The 17,793-nt window shown below is 36.1% G+C and overlaps 1 long non-coding RNA gene across 2 annotated transcripts; it reads left to right on the top strand.

Moving 5' to 3' along the window:
* The first annotated feature begins 8,221 nt into the window (after positions 1 to 8,221).
* Positions 8,222 to 17,555, top strand: LOC104105290 (uncharacterized). 2 transcript variants are annotated; one of them, XR_004509404.2, is made up of 4 exons: positions 8,222 to 8,456; positions 10,070 to 10,471; positions 11,170 to 12,402; positions 17,237 to 17,555. It is a non-coding gene; the product is annotated as an uncharacterized lncRNA (long non-coding RNA). The 2 variants fall into 2 exon arrangements; XR_011415005.1 differs by lacking the exon at positions 10,070 to 10,471 and having other exon boundaries at positions 8,227 to 8,456.
* The last annotated feature ends 238 nt before the right edge of the window (positions 17,556 to 17,793 follow it).

Raw genomic sequence — 17,793 nt, 5'->3', positions numbered from 1 at the left:
TTCCGGCAGCGTTGTTTTGGTCAGTTTGGATCTGTTTAAGCGTCTATTTTTGGCAATCTTATGGAGCTTTTGTAGCCAGCTTTCATGGATGTTTGGTGGGATTCATGGGGGGGCTGTTTTGCTGCATATTGGGGTTGATTTATTAGTCATTTTTCAGTTGATTCGGGGTTATTTTTTGGACTGATTCGGGCAGGTTTTGGGCTGTTTTTGGGGTTGATTTGTTGGGACTATTTTCAGCTCGTTTTTGAGTTATTTTGAGGGAGTTTTGGGGCTGGATTTGCAGCAGCTTTAGGCTGTATTTTTTCGGAGGAAGATGAGGTAGTTTAGGGTGGATTTTTGGGAGGAAGAAAGGGCTCCCTTTTAGGGTGTTTAAATAATAAAAAATAAGAGAGGAAGAGTGTAGGAAGAAGGTGATGGGACAAGGGAATAGTGAAAGGGGTGTGAGATGTGACACATGAATAGTGTAGTAGGTGGGCGATGGGGCAAAGAAATAGGGTAGGGAAAATAGAAGTAATTTTATTAGATTTGGTCCGTGATTGAAAAAATTCTTCCGCCCTCTATGTAATAGACTTTTTTAAAAATATTACATATTCTCTAATAAAACCTACTAATAAAAATAATATAAAAGTTAAAATATCAAGATTAAACATAAAAAATATTAAATACAAAAAAAATGATGAAGATTCAAATATAATCAAAAATTAGATGCTCACACCTGTACGGATTTGTTGTCAATACAAATATTTGTAACTTTAATTTGTGGCATATTGAGCTCCTTCAATAATCTTCTCAGTCAAATAACATGACATGTACAAGATGTTGCTGCTATATATTCAGCTTCACAAGTCGAGAGAGTAACAATGGATTTATTTCTTTGAACTCCAAGAAATAACATAATCACCCAAGAAAAACACAAAATCAGTTGTGCTTTTTCTATCATCAATATTTCCCGCATAATCACTACCACAAAATTCCATAAGGTTGAAGTTATTAGTGTAACACCCCGAAAAATTTTGAAGTACTTAAGTGTAAAGCCCGGTAAAGTTTGCAAAGAAAATAATATTTCATGGTACCGGACTAGGCTTACGTGTTTAAGGATTGTAGAAATTTTTCGATGCTCGCAAGCTCGCGGCAGCTCAGACTTTTTAGGTTAAACAATGCACCGAAAAGTAAAGGAAATTTTTTGGCAGAAAAGTGCATTTCTGCGGTCCATTATGCGACCGCAGAACCACTCTGCGGACCGTATAATGGCCGCAGAGTGAGGCATTTAATTGGGTCAGTTGGAAGCAACTATGCGATCGACTATGCGATCGCATAACTGTTATGCGGTGCATTATGCTACCGCATAACAGTTATGCGGACTGCATAGTGACCGCATACACAGACAGTTCTTTTAGCTATTTTGTAACCAATTATGCGACCGATATGCGGTACGCATATCGGTTATGCGATCGCATACCTTGTTCCGGAGCTTCATTTTTGGATTTTTAAAATCCGACCCTATTTCGTTAAATACGCTCTTTGGGCTATTTTTGAGACATAATCTGATAGTCTAGAGTGAGAGAGAGTGCCCTATAGTGAGAAGGTGTTCTTCAATAATTTTTCTTCAATTCTTGCTCAAGTTTTGGAAGATTAAGAAGGGAAGCTCACTAGGTCTTCATCCAAGAGGTAAGATTCTACACCCTAAACCCTAATTTCGAAATTTTCTAGAAATGGGTAACTAGTAAGTTAATTTTGGGGGTAAGAGTTGTTTATTTTACATGCATGTGTTATCAAAGGGTGTAGGAAGATTGTTGAGCTAAAAATGATAAAGATTGGGTTGTGGGATGATAGAATTCTCCATAAAAGGACCTTGAAACCTTAATGCACACTTAGTGTTTGATAAAATGCTCAAATGAGCTCGAACCATGATCATCTTCCTAATTTTGATTCAATTGTTATATTTCTACAATAGATTAAAGTTGCTAAGAATTCCGGAACATTTAGAATGTAAGGAAGCTCAAGTGAGGTATGTTGACTAAACTCTTCTCTTAGAATTGAATCCCACGATATTCATATAAATTATGTAAGTCCCGAGTGATTCATTATGAAATTGGCTTTTCCGAGTAAGATTGGGTTGCAAGATATATGTTCAACAAGCATCACAAATGCTCTATTCATGTTATGTTACCAATTGGGGATGTGTTAAAATATGGGTTGTGCATTAATAATGTTTCGACTTTAAGTCAAGTTCAAATGAAGGCTATTATGCCAAATTTTGTGAAATATCTCTATGTGCCTTAGACTCTAAATTGCTTACATGTGTACTACACACCTTGATTTGAATTGTATTTGTTGTTGATGATGATAATGATATTTGAAAGTGATAAGGTGAGCATGAAATACTGAATATAGCCAACGTGCCAAGAATGATCTTATAATTATGGCCATTAGTGCCAATGAAATGAAAAGATGTGAAAGTAATATGAAATGCGATGATTGATATAAAAAGGTTGATGTCTCAAATAAGACAGCCTAGCCGGTCGGGCCGTGATCGGACACCATGCCACACACATGGTGGTGATTGTGCTGGGAATTGTAATTGAAATTGTGATTGTGGTCGATGTCCCTAATGGATATAGCCTAGCCGATCGGGTCGTGATCGGACTCCGTGCTAAGAGTGCGGTGGTACTGGTTTTGTGAATAATGGTATTGGTATGGTGAATAATGGTACTGGTATTGTGAACAATGATATATCGATACTAAAAATCTCCCAATGTGAGATATGGAAATTAATTTGAACACTGTCTTGATCCTAAATTGAGGTTCGATGTTAATTAAGGCTTTTATTGATATTATGATAATCTTATTTGTATTATTTGTCATTCTATTGAGAGGGTGTTTAGTTATACATACTAGTGCTATTCGACAGTACTAACGTCCCTTTTGTCGGGGGCGCTGCATCTTTCAATAAATGCAGGTGGTTCCACATCATGAGATAATGGTCAGTGATAGCAGTGCACCTTCTTCCCAGCTGACTTAGTGAGGCCCACTTCATTCTGGAGTCATGAATCTTTTGTACTTTGTGTATTCTGTTTGAGGTATAGTCGGGGCCTTGTTGCCGACATTATCATTGTATTCTTCTTTATCTGTAGAGGCTCCGTAGACATAGTGTGGGTTGTGTATTGGTGCTGGAGAAGACAAACTATGATATATTGTGATTGTATTACTTGTCCATTTGAGACTTTAAAAATGGAAAAACTTATGGTAAGAGAATTGGTAATTGCAGACATGACCACTTTATTGTTTAATTAAGGAAAACATATATTATCTTTATTCATGAATGAGTTTGGGTAGAAGGAATCTAACAGGCTTGCTCGGTCGGGTTCACTCGGTTGAGCGCCGGTCTCGCTCCTCGGTTTTGGGGCGTGACAATTAGAAGAAGAATAAATAACCCAAAGTCGATCGTACCTTTTAAGTAACGAAGAATTCTTCTAGTGACTTTCAAATGAGTGGGGGTAGGAGCTTCCATGAAGCGACTTACTACTCCAACTGCAAAGAGTATATCTGGCCTGGTATAAGTTAAGTACCTCAAACTTCCCACAAGACTTTTGAAAAATGTGGGATCCACTTTTTCTCCTTCATCAAACTTGGACAATTTTGTCCCACTCTCCATCGGTGTGTTCACGGGGTTGCAATCGAGCATGTTGAACTTCTTCAATATCTCTTTTGTATAGTTTTCTTGAGAGATAAAATTTAATCCTCCATCTACTTCACTTCTAGGCCCAGGTAGTATGACATGAGCCTTACGCCTGTCATCTCGAACTCACGGGACATATCTTTCTTAAAAGCTTCAAACAAACTCGGGTTATTACCCGTAAAAATAAGATCATCAACATAAAGACAAACAAGCAAGATATCTCCATTAATATGAACTTTAAGATAAAAACCATATTCATAGAGACAACGAGTAAATCCATTGTCATGAAAATACTTGTTGATGCAACTATTCCATGCTCGTGGGGCTTGCTTCAATCCATATAAAGCTTTGTTCAACTTCAGCACTTTATCTTTATGGGTTTTGACCAAGAAACCCAATGGTTGTTCAACATAGACTTCTTCTTCAAGATAGCCATTCAAGAAGGCTGACTTGACATTAAGTTCATAGATCTTCCACTTTATTTGTGCAGCTAAAGAGATCAGCAAATGAATCGTTTTCATGCAGGCAACAGGTGCATAGACTTTTTCATAGTCAATGTCGTGCCTTTGCTTGTAGCATTTAGCCACAAGTCATGCCTTGTATCTATATCAACATTCTTCTTTATCTTATATACCCATTTTATTCCAATTGCTCGATGATCCTTGGGAAGAGTTGTTAACTTCCAAGTGTTGTTCTTCTCTATTGACTCAATCTCCTCCTCCATGTCTTGTCTCCACTTTTTGTCTGTAACAACTTCATCAAAGTTCATTGATTCATTGTCAGCAAAGAGACAATATAAAAAATCAAAATTAGTAACTTCTTCTGTGTCCTCATAGAGCTCTTGAATACTCCTTGTCCTTTGCGGCTGTTCATTTGAACTTTCTTGAGAAAAGGGAGATGCAACATTTGTTGGATAAGGAGGTGGAGTTGTGTCCTGCACAAGTTCCACAGTCTCTCATCACCAAAGTATGGAAGAAAATCATATGAAGTTTCTTCCCGAGCTTCCTAGTTCCATGCCAATTCTTCATCAAATTCAACATCGTGACTTACCACCACCTTGCCGCTGCTTGGGTTGTATAACTTGTAGCCTTTTGAACTCGTATCATAGCCAACAAACACATGCTTGACATTTCGATCGTCAAGTTTCGCTCTCCCTTGTTGTGGAACATGAGCATAGGCTATGCTCCCAAAGATTCTTAAGTGCTTGACACTTGGTTTTCTTCCACTCTATGCTTCTTGAGGGGTTTGATCTTTAATATTTCTTGTTGGAGACCTGTTGTTCAAATAAACTGCACAAGAAATAGTTTCGGCCCAAAATTCCTTGGGCATACTTTTAGCTTTCAACATACATCTAGCCATATTAAGAATCGTTCTATTTTTTCTCTCTACAACTCCATTTTGTTGGGTGAATAAGGTACCGTTAGAGGGCGACGAATTCTATGAGACTGACAGAAGAAAAAATTCTTTTGAAGTGAATTCACCCCCTCTATTGGACCTTAAAGCTTTTATTTCATAGCCACTTTCTTTTTTCACAAGTACTTTAAAATTTTTAAAAACAACAAAAGCTTCAGATTTTTGGTTCAAGAAATAAACCCAAATCTTTCTACTAAAGTCATCAATGAAAAGCAGAAAATATTTACGTTTACTAAAGGAAGGTGGATTGATTGGTCCACATACATCAGTGTGACAAGCTGAAGTATTTTGGTTGATCTTGACATGGCCTCATTTGGAAAACTCCTCCTTGCATGCTTTCCAAGAAGACAAGCTTCACACAATTGATTGGAATGGTTGATTGATGGTATCCCATGCACCATGTTCTTTTCTCCCATTGTTTTTAGCGCTTCAAAATTCAAGTGCCCAAATCGCATGTTCCAACACCATGATTCATCTTGCACATTAGCCTTCAAACACTTTGCATCAATTGTCTTAAGATTAAGAGAAAATAATCTATTCTTTGCCATATACGCTTTAGCAATTAGAATTCCACTAGAATCTCTAAGCCAAAGATACATATTTTTCATGTGGATGTCATATTCCTTTTCAAGAAGTTGACCCAAACTTAAAATATTACTTTTTAATTTTGGCACATAATAAACATCTTGAATTAGCTTGTGACTACCATCTTTACAGGAGATAAGAATCGTACTTATCTATTCGATTTGAATCTTTGAGGTATCTCCAAAGGACACATTACCCCTCACCGTTTTATTGATCTCCACAAACTTCTCTTTGCATCCACACATATGATTGCTTTCTCCATTGTCCAAATACCACAAGCTACAATCATCCATGTCTTTTTCCTTGAGTGCCAGCAACAACGTTGACTCATCTTCTTCTTTCTTGTCGTCAACAAGATTAGCTTTTTCTTCAACATTGGTACGACATTCTCAAGAGTAATGGCCAAATTTATGACAATTATAATACTCAATTTTTGATTTGTCATATCTTTATCCATTATTTTCTTGCTAGTAGCCACGTCCTTTTCCTCCTCTATATCCACGACCACGACCTCTGAATATTTGGTGGATTTTAACTTCATTGTTGAAGTTGTTACCGTTACTTCTTCCTCTTCCATGACCGTCACGGCCTCGTCCATTCCCTCGATCTCTTTTTTTACCTTCATAATCCTTAAATGATGCCTCAGTTTTAAGAAGTTGCTCCAATGACACTTTTTGTCTCCTCTTGATCTTTTCTTCATGGGCCTATAAAGAACCCTCCAATTGCTTCACCATCATAGAGTCTAAATCTTTGGACTCTTCAATAGCACACACCACAAAATCGAATTTAGGTGTTAAAGTGCGAGAGATCTTTTCTACCACAGACATCTTCTATGTCCTCCCCGTATTTTCTCAATTAATTTACAACAACCTTCACTTTTGAACAATAATCCAAAATGCATTCAGATTCTTTCATTTTTAAAATTTCAAAATAAGCCCTTAGAGTTTGAAATTTTACCTTCCTTACCTTGTAAACTCTTTTAAGAGAATTTTATAAAATCTCCTAAGATTCCTTTGAGGTGGTAGCATTTGCCACCTTCTCAAACATGGCATTATCCAAACATTGGTGTATGAGAGTGAGGGCTTGTTGATCCTTCTTCCTTGTCTTTGCCAAAACATCTTTTTTTATTTTGAGGCAGCGCTTTCTCATTATCGGGTTTTGCATACTTTCTGTCTACGATTTTCCACACATCTTGAGAGCCAGGAGTGACTTTCATACGTAGACACCATTTCTCATAATTATCTTTTGTGATACAAAGGTACTGAAAAGACAGCGGACTATTATTCGCCATGGCTCTGATACCACGTTGTTGGGGAAAAATAATAATCCTGCCTAGAAATAATATCCACGGCAAATAATAATACCACAAGAGAGTAATAACGACACCAACTTTTTTAACGAGGTAAAATACAATACCTGAGCGGAGCAGTATTAACACTATAATATTACAACTTAGTAGTATCAAAAGACTACTACAACTTTGAAAGAAATAACACTCTTTATTTTAAATACATCACTACAATATTACTCACACTCACTATTTATCTCACAGACTACAATATGTGGATTACTCTCTCTAACTTCTATTGCTTCTCTCTTATTTTGGTGTGGTTGAAATGAAGAAACGAGACCTCTATTTATAGTAAGGGCTGCCGTCCAAATAGCCAATGAAAATAGCTTGTTGCTGATATGGTCATGCAATTTGCCTATAATTTGTCAACAAAGTTAGATACCTACCATCCCATTATTTTTTCTTTCCTTTTTGTTTTTTTCGATATGGGCCCACATAAATAACGTAAATATGTACATTTTGATACTTCGGGGTTTAGAGAGTGAACCAATCATTTTCTCATATAACACAAGCATGCTTGTAACGATAACAACAACGAAAAACTGAAATAAACTGAGGTGGAATTGGAAAAGAGACGGATTGACCAACAAATGATCATCATGTTTTATTTTGGCCATAATTTATTTCTTTTATTGGACTGGGCATTCACAGAAACTGACAGATATTTAAATTGAAGTTAATGGCCCTTTAATTATGACGTGAATGAGTTTAAATAACTTCAGCATAAGAGATGAATCTTTCTTTTCCTTAAATATTGTGCATTCTATTCCTTCACACTGCAGGAACCACTCTTTTTCTCGTACAAGAATGCACGTAATTAATGACGATAAGCAAAATTGTTATTAATCAAAGTGGAACAGGCAGGACTATAGTAAACCTGATGACTAGTAATAAGCACGCTAAGAAAAGTAAAAGGTCAACTGATGAATTTGCATCAAGAAACATTTGAAGTTCACATTATGTCCAATTTGGAGAGCTTCTATGAGTCAAAATTATGTTAACTTGGTCTTAGTTCCAAGTTTAATCGATCCACGTGGAACCACATGCGCCTTGCAAAACAGCAATGGACGAACGAGATTACATCTTGCCAATAAATAACAGCTGATGTGTTCGAGATTTTTTATAACTCGTACGTGGCAAAATAGTATCAGCCTTAGCTATTTTTTGCTTCTTTCTATATTTTGTTTTTCCTGGGTATATACACAACTAGTACAATTTGTTTACACAAAAGTAGGCGGGTACACCTTTTCTTGTATAAATACTCTTGTACATTGAGAAACGAAATACACAAATAAGGTTACAATCTGATTCTGAGATGGATTCCGATTAGAAACCGGAGGCTCTGATCGTGATTTCTTTTCCAAGTGCCTATCGCAACTTGAAATTTCCGGCATTGCTGGGATTCTTTTCTATTAATCGATTTTTTTGGTAACGTCCATTCCTCCCTCCTCTCTGTTTATCACTTTGTGTGGTGTTTTCTTTGAATTAAAGCATGATACCAGCCTCCTAGTCCCCGTAGTTCACTGTCCAAGCGTGTTTAAGAATAATTCAGAATATTTGCTATTTTGGGCATCAGTCTTTGGGCCCAAGCCAAGAAGGGAATGATGTTAATTTGACAGCTCTATGTCATTCTGTAGATTAGTTTAATCCTTGTTTCGAGTGTTCTCACATGAATAGGGCATGGATCTAAGTCTGGTATTAAATTAACAGAGTTGAAACCTAGCTTTTAAAATTGTCAGTTTCATTCTCGTTTTCAATCTAAGTCTGGTATTGAATTAGTAAAGTCTTTAGTCCGTTTCAGGGTATCCATGTGTTGTAGGTGGCTGCTGATTACACGACCCCTTTAGCATATCTGTCCATTTCAACAACAACAACAACCCACTAGAATCCTACTAGTAGGGTCTGGGGAGGGTATCCTAGCCGGAAGGGGTAGAGACATTTTCGGGAGACCCTCGGCTCAGAGACAATAGATACGTAACAACAACAGAAATCAGAAAAATAGTATCAGCATCGTAAGAGACATCAAATAAATGGAAGGGCAATAATAATATTAATAATAATAATAACTACAAAAACCTAGCAGTCCTGGGCAAAACACTGTCACACTAGCTGATACAACCATGAAAAATGCTTGACTACCCCCTAGCCTACAACCCTAATGCTCGACCTCCACACCTTCCTATCAAGGGCCATGTCCTTGGAAATCTAAAGCCGCGTCATGTCCTGATCACCTCGCCCCAATACTTCTTAGGCCACCCTCTACCCCTTTTCGTACCTGCCAGAGCCAACTGCTCACACCTCCTAACCGGGACATATATGTCCATTTCCTGCTCTAGAAATTAGTATCATTGCAGTCTGTGTTTATCACTACATTGAGGATTATGGCAATTAATAAAGGTTCCAAGTCATTGTGCAGATTTAAATTGCAAATATTTCTTACAGTTATCTTGCAATAACTCAGTGTTCTAGTTATGCGAGGGGTCTGAATTTGAAGGCAATCAGGGCTTTGATAATTAATTAATTGACATTCCTGCATATTTAGTCCAAGTTAAGAATGTTTTGTTCGAAATACCATTTTAGATGCAGAGTATTTGATGAAATGAGTTGAGCAATTGTATGGGGTTGCATGAAGATTAAAATCAGGGTTCGAATTGACTTTTTTTTTGCTTATGGGTTTAATGACATGTAGTTCTACTGGGCTTTTGATGAGTTTAATTTTGAGAGTCTCTGAATTAGAGAATAAATAGATTTTGGGCTTTTAATTAAGAATTGTGATTTTTGTTGAGCCGAAGAGGAATTGTTTTACGTATAGGCTTGCGGAAATAAAATGAGAAGATGGATTGTCCTTTAGTCAATTGCTCTTTGTTTTTTAGGGACAATTGATTAGAATAGGTTTCATTAGCAACAGGTGTCATAAGGTAAATTCAATTGTCAATTATGTCATATTTTTCTACCTCACACGGTAGAGGTAAGGTCTGTATTTTATTCTGCAAGTGGTCTTGAAGTATAGTAGTGCTGAATCTTTATTTTTTTTTTTCAAGTGTCACAGGCGAGAGTAAGAAATTTTTGAAATTTGATTGGGGCCCAAAGCCCATTTCTTGGTGAAATTCTAGGGTCAAAGTTGTCTTGGTATTGCAAAAGGAGCTGGTATCATGATTTGTTCAAACATATCAAATGCTTCCTCATGTTCACTTGGAAATGTTGTGTCTTCAATTGTGGTGCTGATGATTTCCTGTTTATTTGATTCGATATTAAGAACGTTGATAGATTGATACATGAAGCTTCTAAAAGAATTTGGGAATTTCATAAACTTGAGTTGGAGAATTTGAAATGGGCCATGTGGTGGAGAACAACAAGAGATCTGTTGGGCCAAGTTTTGAGACAGAAGAAGAGTTGGGCTTTGATTTGAATTGATCTTGAACCAAAGAATAAATTTAAAGGTGGTGGGTGGGCTCAAATAATGTAAACTGACTCCTGAAATAATAAATAGTTTGTGAGGTTTAATGAAATTGTAGAGATGAATTGAAGAAATTGTCTGAGGTTTAGTTGCGTTAGCAGAGACTTTGCCTCTGGGTTCGTCTTTTGAATAGTTGAGACATTCATCTGATAGGCAGTGAGAGGGTTTCTACTTGTCTTTTTTTGATTTAAACATGAACTGGATGCTTTAAGGCTTTACTAAATTGTTGGGTTCATTTGTTTGATGTCCAAGTATGTTTGGCATAATCTATGATTTTCAAAATAGTTGGTACTCTGGCAACATGTACAACTGATTATTTGTGTCAATTCTGAACTTAATTTTTATACATGTTTGGTAATTCAGGTGATGGTGATTGAATCTTTATTATCTCTGTCAGTCCTGTTTTCCCTTTTTTATTCACAGTAATTGAACATGAAAGTGATATTTTCATGAGTAGATTATTTGTAGTTTAATCTGAACTCCATGTGTTTAGACAACAAAATTCGAAAACCTTTGTGTTATAGAAAGTCTAATTTTTATGTTTTGGTTCAAAGACAAAATGAGTGATTGATCAAATGATGTTGTTGTGGCTCGCTCTGTTTTCTTTTTACTGGTTTACAATCGTATTTAGCCAGTTCTTGTTCTCAAGGGGCTTATCACTCATTTATCAATACTGCTAATTAGGAAGTATGAACGACCAAGACCGTAGGATCATGGTAACCACTCGGCAAGAACATGTGCCATACTGATCTGAATGCTTTTGTAGTATTTTTCAATTTATATCTTGAATATTTGATATATTAGCTAAGATTTCTGGAACTGCTTCAAGCTCGCAATAAGATATAAAAACAAGATGTTTTAGCCCACGAAAGTTGCGATTTTAAGCCCTCTAGGTTTTCAAGTTTATCCTTCAATCCACAAGACTAGGAAACTCTGGCTTCTATGAATGCATTTTCTTTCAACTTTAGGACTTCAAGGAAATTGATTTCTCTTACATTAGTTAGTTCTCCCCTCTAACTGGTTCGTGAGAAGGTCAGCTTCCTCAGGGTTTTCAAAAGTATGAATAACCTTATGATCATGGTAACCACTCGGCAAGAAAATGTCACAACTTATTTTAATGCAAATCTCCGTAAGAGAAAGTTTTCAGAAGATGAAAGCTGAATTTTGCTAAAATAAAGTTTTCAGGTCTAAAAGTTGCACTCAAGTAATGAGTTACAAGAACAAGGAAAAATCATAACTGAAAAATATAGTGGACTACCACTTATTCTGAAAAATATAGTGGAGTTACGATCTCAGGTAGTCCATCATATTTTTCCTTGTTCTTCTAACTCAATATTTGAGCAACTTTCAAACTTGAAAACCTTTTTTAAAAGCAAAATCCAACTTTAATCATCTTCTAGAAACTTTAGCTAATTAATACTTGCATTGCATTAAGTTGACATATCTTCTTGCCGAGTGGTTAACATGATTCAGTGGCCTTGGTTGTTCATACTTCTGAAGATTCAGATGAATCTGACCCTTTATGGTGCCCAGTTGGAGTGGAGCAAACTGACTAAAGTGGGAGAAATCGATTTCTTTGAAGTCTTAGAGTTGAAAGAGAATGTATTAATGGGATTCATTGATGGTGTCCATAGTTTTGTAGATCGGAGGACAAACTTGAAAAAACTCAAGGGCTTCGAATTGCAACTTTGTGGGCTAAAGCAGCTTGTTCTTATATCTTTTGGAAGCTTCAAGCAATACCAAAATGCTTGGCTGATGTATTCAACCTTCAAAGATATGAAACTGGAAAATACTACACGAGCAATCAGGTCAGCAAAAGAAAATAGAGGAGAAGAAGATGGAACGCGCGCCAACTCAAGCATTGATTTAAAGCTCTCGATGGTGCTCTTGATCTTTTATCAATGTAGTAATACACAGGTTTGTTTTTTTCCTCATGTTTGGAAATGAAGCAACATTTAATTTATTCATACTATCATTTATGTTCTCTTTTTCATTCAAAATAACAATATCTCATTTGTATGTCTTCCGAGTACCAGGCTATTTTCCTTATGTTTATTGTATTGATTCATTTTCTTTCTTATACGCTTTTATTAATGCTATATATGTATGCATGCCTGAGTTGTGTTATTCTACATCTGTTATGTTATATGCTATGACTTAGGAGCTGCTTCAATCTTGACTTACATTTTACTTTTTGGTTTCCCGTTTCCACAACAACAGTTCATAGGAGTGGATCTCTCTCTCTCTCTCTCTCTCTCGCGCGCGCGCTTCCTTGCCTGTCTGCCCCTTATTCATGTTCTTCCTTCCTAGCAGACCACTAGCGATTCTATGGATCCAAGTGGCTTTTTCTCTCCCTCTGATTTTCTTTCCTTCTCCATGTGTAAGAATCTTCTTGTTTCCCTATTCTTCATTAATCCTTTGTTGCCTTTCTGTTCTTTCCTAGGATCCTGCATTCAAGCTACTGCGTCAGCAACTTCTTCTTCCGCTTTCTTTTTCTTTCTTTGGTACGTCCTGTTTTCTCTTATTCACTGCTTCTGCATTTCGTCCTCTCTTCTTCCTTGGAAATTCCCTGTCTGCCCATGGCATCGACACTCTTCTTATTAGCCCCTTTGTTTTTTCTGTTCTTATCCGGCATTCATTCTTTTCTGCTGTTCTGGTTTACACTGGATGCTCTAATTTTTCCTTCTTCCCCTTATCCTCTCCTTCCTTTTTCTGACTATATCATTGTTGATTTAAGTATCTATTAAACCATCAAAACAAATGAGTAAAAAAAGTGTTACTTTGAGTACTTTTTCTGTAAATAATTGTTGCTGAAAAGTATGTTAGTTACAGTTGTGTGCTCCTGGTGCATTTTACTCTTTTTGTGTAATGACTCGCACAATCTACTCTTGACTTCTTTCCCAAAATGTCTAGTTTCTTTAGATTTGTGACACTTAGTTAAAAAGTTGGATATTAAGGAAGAGGAATCATGCCTGGATATAATTTAACAAGGGAAAACATTGGTTTTTGTATGAACTAACTGATTTCATTAGCTTAGGCTTCCAGTTTATGAAAAACAAGTATCTATTACTCCTATTATTCTGAAACTTTTGCAGTATCTATAATTATTGGTAAACTTAACTTCCCCCTTCATGTAAAGATTAACAAATTAAATTTAAGCATAAGCAAGCCTTTGAATTTGGATCAACTACTTCAACACAAATTGAGAATGAAGTTAGGAATAGAGATATATTTGTTAATAATGAAAAGGTCAAAGTGCACAATGTAGAAGATTCCACCTTTATATCTTTTAAATCCAAGGTCAACGGGTTTCACAATGGAAACTAGACTTTTTCAAATGAAAAGAAAAATGATTTGAATCCAAGAGCAGAATTAATAAGAAGAAAAGAGAACTTTGCTTTAAATTTGGTAAAACGGGCATTTGGTTAGAGTTTGTAAAATTTTCAAAGGTAAGAGAGAAGAAGCCAATTCCATGGATGAAGATGATAACATGGTGGTCGTTCTTACCAAAATTCATATGGTGGATAAAAAAGAGGAGTAGCAGTCCATGTCACTCCATGTAAAAATGTCTTCAAGACATACAATGAAGTTGATGATCATAACACTTGGACTTTGACAAAGTTTCCTCCTAATACTTCGGCAATTGGTTGTAAATGGGTTCTAAAAGTTAAAGCTGATGGGAGTATAGGTAGTTATAAAGTAAGACTAGTTGCAAAAGGCTATAGCCAAAAAGAAGAAGCTCCGCAAATGGATGCCAAAATGACATTTCTCAATGGTGAGTTAGATGAAATTTTTATATTCAACAACCTGAATGTTATGTGGTGAAATGAGAAGAATACAAGGTATGAAAGCTCAGGTAATCTTTATATGGTCTTAACCAAGAGACAAGATAATGGTATGAAAAATTTAGATTAACTATATTGGCTTTAAGTGTGGCAAAGTAGAAGAGTGTGTTTTCTATGAAGGCAAAAACACACACATCATTATAAAGTTCTTATATCTTTATATATTATGAGTTGCTTATTTTGGATCTAACATAGCATGTGTTTATGAAACTGAGCAATATCTAATGCAAATTCATGTTTAGGTCCTGTTGATGTATACTAGGAGTTAAAGTAGTTAGAAAAGAAATTGATATTCTCACACAATCATTTTATACTGAGAAAATACTTTAGAAAATTCAATCATTCTGACCGGAAACCAAGTAAAACTCCTCTTAATCCTCACACTAACTTAGTGCCCTGAGCCTAATGTTAATGATCCGGTTAATCAAGAAGAGTGAATAATTGGTAATTTGATGTTTTAAGTTAGGCTAAACAAGACATGGCATGTGTTGTTGGTATGCTTAGTAGATTTTCTTGTAATCCTAGTCATGAGCATTGGAAAAGCATTAGTAAAATAATGAAATATTTGAAGCATACTTTAAACTATGGTTTGCATTGCAAATGTTACATCTTCTATTTTGGAATGTAATAGTGATGCTAATTGGGCTTTTGACAGAAGAAATTCTGAATCTACAAGTGGACGGTTACAATTTGGTCAAATAATTTTTTCTCTCGATTCGTTTATTTATCTCTTGCGTTTTTTAGTTAGGAAATTTCTCCCTCTGTGCATTTTCATGTGACGCTTTTTCATTTTTAATCTTTTCCAAAAAGAATGATACTTTCTATAGTTAGAAAAAAAATGGTAATTTTAAATTTCTCATTTTACCTTTGAGACATGATTTTATAGCCACAAAAATGCCATAGCATGTTTAAGGGATAAGATTTATTTTGGCCCAAAATTTGATGGATTAATTTGGATTTAATCCATTCTGAAAAATGTTAATCATGTCAATGACCAACTTTGGATGGGTTACACAAACTTGATGCTCTAGTCAGAAGACCACGGGGCTGTTTAACACTAAGCTATCTAGTTGGTGCTGCAGTTGTAAATAGCGCCCCTTCATAATCCAATTTAATGGTCTACTTTAGTTGTAATAATTCATTATTTAACAAGTCATGTCTTTCTAGTTGGTTTAGTATGCCATGCATCATACACTTATCTTTGCATCCCTACAGCCTTACCGGTGACTGGTGACTGAGGCATTTTGCTACAAGTGGAGGAATCCTCGTTTTATTTTGACTTTATTGACAAGAAGGGTCACCAGTATAGCTGTTTTGGCTTTTTCCCAATAGAACATGATAGACTTGAGCAGATTGTCAAAACATACAGGAAGGCGGGTTTGTCACTGCTTGAATCTAAGCGAGCCTGATGAGAATCTAATTCCAGGGCAAACAAGAGTGATAATCAGTTAATAAAAAGAAAGAATAATAGCTTTACACCGACCTTGAAGAGGAAGCAAACTAGGATTAGTTCAGGTACCTCTGGTATCACCACAAGCAGAAGGAGGTGAGGGATTGGACTGGGTGTTAGCCGTTAGGGGACAAAAGGTAGGTGGCTGTGAAGCTTTAGGAATTCTTTATCTGATCAGCTAATCATGTTTTCGTGATGTTCCCAATATCTTGCGGATAGTAAAAGGACTTCTTATAAGCAGCTTTTTGCTTATAGATTCTTTACAATTTACTTCAATAACTAATCAACTACATGTCGATCCTAGACTAGTTGGGGTTGGCTATATGAATTATGTGTATCCAGTGTTATCAACGGCGAAAAGCCCAAAAGAGCTCTAAGGTCCGTCGGGGCTTTAAGCGCAAAGCGCAAATAAAGCGTAGGCTTTAATGAAAAAAGGCGCAACTGGAAAAAAAGTAAAAATATTTATATGTAGTCCAAGACTAATAATTATAAGCATGAATAACAAATATATGGACAAAGAAATTGGAAAAAAATTATGATAAAGTGAAATATTAATTGTTTAATGTCGTCTTTTCATTCATGATTACACTCATTGGCAAGGAATAGTATGCCTTAGAGCCTTGATGCAATACTAAAGCGCCCACAAAGCGAGGCTAAGCGATCAACATGTTTTGAGCCTCGCTTCAGGGCTTAAGCGCGCCTTTGACAACACTGTGTGTATCTATCCCGCTATTCAAATTTCAGGCAGGTGTCATTCCAATACATAGTAATTTGTCTTTGAAAGAAAAGTAGGCATTCATCTAAAACTAGAGGTTGTCTAGATCCCGCACTTCCTTGCATGGACAAACAAGTCTAACCCGGAAAGGACTCCCGGTCAATCACATACCTATTTTGAGTGTAACAACAAAAATTATGCCTTGATCGTTGCTAATTATTATAACTGCTATGTATCCTTTGTTTCACATTGTAAATTGTCTTAATTAAGTTGGCATTGGTGTAGAGATCGTAAGTCTTATGACACAGCTTTCTCAAGATATGTTTGTGGTTGGTGTAGAATTGCAGAATGGCCTTGCTTTGCTTTACAAGCTCGATATACTCTCTGCAATGTGGTCATCTTTTATGGAGTATTAGCTTTGCGCTACAATTTTCGAGTGTAGGAGTTTGAGAGTTTTGTCCATGTGATGGATAAATGATAATTGAAACCACAGTATTCATTCCATGTCCTGTTTATAACATAATTCTGAATATATATTTTAAGTAGAGAGGAGGTCGAAAATGAAGGATGAGAAGATACATAAATTGAATCTGTATAAGTTGAATAAAAGAAAAAGATACTTAAATTGGGAAACAGGTAAACTTGAACTTTCCAAACAATAGGATCTACTTAGGTGACTTTTTTATTCTTATTCCGTTTTTAATATAGCTGAATGTGTTGCTATTTATCTTTGAGGTGCAGCTTGGGACTTTGATGGCAGCGAGAAATGTATTAAGAGAGCTGCCAAGAGTCAAAAGATGAAATCAAGGATAGTAAATACTTTTCCGCTGGGCATAGTAATCTCATATTGGATGCTGTCCGAATAACTAGTCTGAATTGACAGCAATTCTAGCTTTTCTTTTCTACTTCTGATGTGTTGTGGTTATGAAAATTGTCCTGTTGGTTACTGGTTCGACTTGGATAATAATCTGTACGTGAAGCGCAGTCTGAATTCTGCATTTAACACATTTAAATATGCCGACAATTTTAGTAGATTAATTCTTACAAAAAATTTCTCTCCCCTCTGTTATCTTGGAAGTATTTCTTTAGAAGGAAAAGAGTGATACAGTAGTTGAATTTCTGGACTTGTACCAAGAGTAGAGCTGTTATTTGTATGATGTTATTCAAATGGCATTCATATCAAACTTTGAATAACCAAGACTCCTGTCAGTTTACAGTAGAGTACCGTTGTAAGACGGAAGGTATGGGGGTTGGGAAACAGTAAAGGAAAAAAAATCCATACTTCAAAGAATTTTAAA

Source organism: Nicotiana tomentosiformis, chromosome 3, assembly GCF_000390325.3.
Source record: "Nicotiana tomentosiformis chromosome 3, ASM39032v3, whole genome shotgun sequence".
NCBI classification, from domain to species: Eukaryota; Viridiplantae; Streptophyta; class Magnoliopsida; order Solanales; family Solanaceae; genus Nicotiana; species Nicotiana tomentosiformis.
Note: the sequence above shows the minus strand (reverse complement) of the source record. Positions and strands in the feature narration are given on the sequence as shown.